Raw genomic sequence first — 5,709 nt, forward strand, 5'->3', positions numbered from 1 at the left:
ACATGGCTGAATTTATGTTACGCTGCCTTTCCCGTGACCCTCGCGTTCTCAAAATTTTGGGTAACAGTCATTACTCGTTGGTGACACTTCTAGACCCACGCTACAAGGAGAACTTTATATCTCTTATTCCTGAGGCGGACATGTCTACAAAAATGGGACAGTATCGTTCCAATTTTAGTATATGTGCTGCCGAAGCTTGCTTCGGCAGCACATATACTAAAAAGTGCTTGCTTCGGCAGCACATATACTAAAATAGTGCTTGCTTCGGCAGCACATATACTAAAATTGTGCTTGCTTCGGCAGCACATATACTAAAATTGTGCTTGCTTCGGCAGCACATATACTAAAATTGGAACGATACAGAGAAGATTAGCATGGACCCTGCGCAAGGATTACACGCAAAAATGGGGCAGTACCAGAAGGCCCTTGTTGCGGAACTATTAAAAAATTCCCATCTGAAAATGATGGCGGCAGAGATCACAGTTCGTTGGACAACCAAGGAGTACAGCCAAGAGAGACACAGCTCCAATCCAGCTGAGGCAGGAGAACACTGTCAAAGTTCTGAGAGAATTTTTTCAGCCCCTCCCATCGCACAGGCCCTGAGGCATGGGGTACTCTCACAAGGAGTGCAAAGTTTGGGATGATGCTGAGGGAGTACCTTGCTAACCATACCAGCGTACTACGTGATTCCTCTGTGCCTTATGATTATTGGGTATACAAGCTGGACACGTGGAATGAACTGGCTCTCTACGCCTTGGAGGTCTTGGCCTGCCCTGCCGCTAGCGTTTTATCAGAGCAGGCTTTTATTGCCACTGGTGGAATTACAACTAATAAGCGCATCTGCCTGTCAACTGAAAATGCTGACAGGCTGAGTCTTATAAAAATGAACAAGGGCTGGATTCGGCCAGACTTCTCAATACCACCGAATGATAGCAGCATAACATAAACTCAAATCCAGTGTCTTTTTTTGGGAGGTGTATTCCCATGCACCTTTTCACACCCACACATGGGTATACGCTTCCTGATTTGGGCAATTTGCTCTTGTCCTTCTCCTTATCCTCATCCTCCACCACCATGTCACCAGGGTGACCGTGGTCTGTGATGCAACACCCACATAATTTTTTTAAAGGGTGTTTATGATGCCCGTGAAATTTTTTTTTCATACAGTATGTTCATGCATATCTCCCAGGGGCAAAAGTTTGTCAGCCCATACACTTAGTGCATGGGCATTACAAGCATAGCAGACCCGCTCCTTTCTAATGGGAACATTTTTTTATGAGGCTCTCCTCCACGTCTTTTCCAAGGTGCATTGGAGTGCCTCCCAATTTTTGGCAGCCCTTGCATTCACGGCATAGGCCAAAATTATAGAAGTCCCACTTCCTAATAATGGGAACATTTTTTCATGAGGCCCTTTACGTCTCTTCCAAGGGACATTGGAGTGCCTCCCAATTTTTGGCAGCCCTTGCATTCACTGCATAGGCCAACACTATGGGAGACCCACTTCCTAATAATGGGAACATTTTTTCATGAGGCCTTCTACGTTTCTTCTAAGGCGCATTGGAGTGCCTTCCAATTTTTAGCTATTTTTTGGCAGCCCTTGCATTCACTGCATAGGCCAACACTATGGGAGACCCACTTCCTAATAATGGGAACATTGTTTTCAGGAGGCCCTCCTCTAAGTCTCTTCAAAGGGGTATTGAGGTGGCTCTAAATTTTCAAAGGGGTATTGGGGTGCGTCCTAATTTTGGCAACCCTGTCACTCACTGCATACGCAATAATAGTATAGGAGACCCACTCTTTAGTAATGGGAACAACAAAGCATAGCCGGCTGATGGCTCTCTAACAATAGCGAGGACCAACTGCTGGCCCTCTTCCCCATGCTGTTTCCATGTCCTTTGAGCACTGTTCCCATCGGTCTGGGCAATTTTTAGGCCCTCTGCAGACCACCGGGGGGAGCCGCCTGAAAAATGCTCGAGTTTCCCATAGACTTACATTGGGCTCGTTGCTCGAGTCGAGCACTCAAGCATTCCAATTTACTCGCCCCGAGCATCGAGCATCCGAGCATTTGAGTGCTCGCCCATCACTAATCCTTACCCCACAAGGCAAGATCTTGCATGGAGCCCTAGGCTGAGGAAGATTGACAGTTATCTTGTGTTTATTCCATTTTCTAATAATTGCGCCAACAGTTGTTGCCTTCTTACCAAGCTGCTTTCCTATTGTCCTGTAGTCCATCCCAGCCTTGTGCAGGTCTACAACTTTGTCCCTGGTGTCCTTAGACAGCTCTTTGGTCTTGGCCATGGTGGAAAGGTTAGAGAGTGATTGCTTGAGTGTGTGGACAGGTGCAAATAATACAGGTAATGAGTGCAGAGTACGAGGGCTTCTTAAACAAAAACTAACAGGTCTGTGAGAGCCAGAATTATTGGTTGGTAGGTGATCAAATACTTATTTCATGCAATAAAATGCAATTAAATTATTTAAAAATCATACAATGTGATTTTCTGTATTTTTTTTAAGATTCTGTCTCTCACATAAAAATTACAGTCCTCTCCATTCTTTGTAGGTGGGAAAACTTGCAAAATCAGCAGTGTATATCAAATACTTATTTTCCCAACTGTATACACTTATAAGATTCTCATGGCACATAGTTATAATGAAAATCTGGTCAAAATTAAATAGTTACAAAAAACAGATTGACCTAGGATGGGCATTTTGAGATTCTTAGATCATTTTTACCACCTATTCAATATCCAAAACTTGCTCAAAAACCTACCTGCTGCTTGGCATTCATCTTAAAGCATGTTTCTATTAGGGAGAGTGTAAAGCGAAGCAGAAGTATTAAGTAACAATACATCAAAATTCAGCACAAACTTTAAATCATGTTTCAGAAATCAAGCGTGGCAATGAAATTAATAACATCTTTAAATTATATAGTAAAAATTACTGAAACCCCCAGAGTTTTACTTTGTTCCAGGCAAATCCAATCCTGTTGTGTGCGTTGTCCTTTCTTGTGTAGGCTCCACTGGGGACTTGCATTTATAATATTTCATTCATCTATAATTATGATGGAAAACGCCGGGTTTTTATTGCATTAATTTCACAACTTGACTTGAGTCTTTTATACAGATAATGTATCCAAGTTTTGTTAAAGTGTTTACTACAGTATATTTTTAAGATCTGCTTCCACACTTTATTTCTAGAATATTTACATGCTTTCACTGAATGGTTTCATGACATGGCAATTTTTCATTTTTTCATTTTTACATCCCCTTCTTCTAGGAGCTATAACTTTTTTTTATTTTTCTCTCAATATAGTCATATCAGGGCTTGTTTTTTTGCAGGACGAGTTGTAACTTTGAATGGCACCATTCATTCTACCACATAGTTTAATGGGAAAATGGGAAAAAAATTCCAAGTGCGTTGAAATTGCAAAAAAAAAGTGCAATGTCACAATTGTTGTTTTCTTACTTATTTTTTATAAGTTCCTTATATGGTAAAACTCACCTGCCAATATGATTTTCCAGGTCAGTACAAATATGCAAATATCAAGCATGTCTATTATCTTTTTATTCAAGTGGTAAAAAAAAATGGGAAATTTGTAAAAAAAAATAACTACATTTTACTTTTGTCGCCATTTTCTGAGACCTGTAATGTTTTCATTTTTTCGACTATAGTGCTGTTTTATGGCTTATTTTTTGCGCCCTAAGCTGATGTTTTTACTGATACTATTTTGGGGTAAATACAATGTTTTAATCGCCTGTTATTGCATTTATTGTATCGTTACGGTCGCCAAAAAAACGTAATTTTGTCGTTTTGGTTTTCACATTACGCTGTTTGCCAGTCGGATTCATTTACATTATATTTTGCTAGATCGGACTTTTACAAGCACTGTGATACCAAATATGTGTAGCTTTTATTTTTTTATTGTTTCTTGTTTTATTTTTAATGAGGCATAAAGGGAGTGATGTGAACTTTTTTTTTTTTTTTTTTACTGTTTTAAATAGTCCCTTTAGGTGACCTGAAGCTGCCATTGTCTAATTGGTTGTGTCATACTTAGCAGTGCATTAGCACTGCTAAGTATAGTGAAAATCATGATCGCCTATGAAAGCTAGCCATGGGTTGGCTTTCACAGGAGAATCTGATGACAAGCACAGGTGTCATTAGCAGAACATCACATCAGCGCCCCACGATCACGTTACGATGAATGCCATGTTAAATGAGCTCCACTCCACCTGTTAAACGTACGTGATGGCTGACTAAACCGGCTCAGCGTGTGAACCCGCAACAAAGGCAGGGACATGACATATGACGTACATGTACGTCATATGTCCTAAAGGGGTTAAAGGAAACCCGTCATCGTGAAAATGCAGTCCAATCTGCAGCCATCATGTTATAGAGGAGGAGGAGCTCATTAGATTGATATATAGTTTTGCTAGAAAAGTCTAAGTATAACCTGTGTTTTAATCTTCTCAGAATTTCGGTCCAGTGGGGTATCAGTGGTTGACCGTCTCTGTATGCACACTTATACAAAGAGAGCTGTCAGTCAGTGATAGGACCACCCACTGGACCGAGAATCCCCAAAAAAGCAGAGGTTTAAATGATTAAAACACATATTATACATTAATCAATCTACCCAGCTCTCCAGGCTCTATAACATCCTGCCTGCAGATTGGATTGCATTTTCATGGTGAAAGGTTCCCTTTAAGATTATGGATTGGGTATCTTCATATCACTAATTTTCTGTGAGTACAACATCTATTGTATATATAACTTTTTTAATTACTTTTAGATTTTTAAATGCACTTTAGCTATTATAGTTTGAATATTTTATAGCCTCTTTTTAAGATATTTTACAGCAAAAGCGTTAATGTTTAAGTAGGACTCCATCAAGTAGCCAATATCACACTAAACTTTCGGAAGTAAAAAAAAACAAAACCTTAAAGATGAGTTTAAAATGGGACAATTTCTTCAAAAAATCTAAAAATAATATGAGTATAAATATTCTTGTCACCATTATAGCAGCTTTCTGCATAGCAAGAAGTGAAGCATTTTTCACACTTTAAATTCTCAAAAATGTTTTGTACAATTCAATGATAATTAGTGCTCAACCTTCAGGTCAGCTTCATTATTTAGACTTTAAAAGTTCTTCTTTTATGTGAAATTGTTGTTTTTTTTCAAAGAAACTATTTTAATAAAGTATCCCACCAATGCCAAATGCTCACATTTGTTTACTTCCCCCAGTCAATGAGTCATTCTAATGCCTAATGTACTGGCAATCTCTGGGCTATTATTTTGATTTACATAATTATGTTGAAGTATTTTGATTTCTAAACCAAGCCCGGCATGAAAGCACTTTTCTAAGTTTTTTGAAAACACATTATTGACTTTTGACTTTATAATCATTAAAAAATCATTTATACGGACCCTATTTACCAAATTCAATGCTTTTTTAAAATTATTTTACTTTGAAGAGCAGCATCAACTTCTGCATCCAAGCAAGTATACATTGCTGAATATCTTGAATATTGTATTTCTTCTATGTTAGTAGATAATGGTCTACTAACATTTTTTGATAGAATGAGGCGATCCACATTCATCTCCCTCTTGCGAACAACGCCGGTCTTGATGAATCAGACCAATTATCTTCCATTGGCTTAAGGTAGATGTGCACATATACAAAATTTATATATCATTGATGTGGGATTTGACTCT

General features: G+C 38.8%; 1 pseudogene; it reads left to right on the forward strand.

The window, feature by feature from the left end:
- The first annotated feature begins 319 nt into the window (after nt 1-319).
- On the forward strand, nt 320-431 carry LOC141174835 (U6 spliceosomal RNA; annotated as a pseudogene).
- Nucleotides 432-5,709: the final 5,278 nt, after the last annotated feature.

Source organism: Phyllobates terribilis, unplaced genomic scaffold, assembly GCF_046119375.1.
Source record: "Phyllobates terribilis strain yellow unplaced genomic scaffold, ASM4611937v1 Scaffold_1__5_contigs__length_1240528914, whole genome shotgun sequence".
In the NCBI taxonomy this organism is placed as follows: Eukaryota; Metazoa; Chordata; class Amphibia; order Anura; family Dendrobatidae; genus Phyllobates; species Phyllobates terribilis.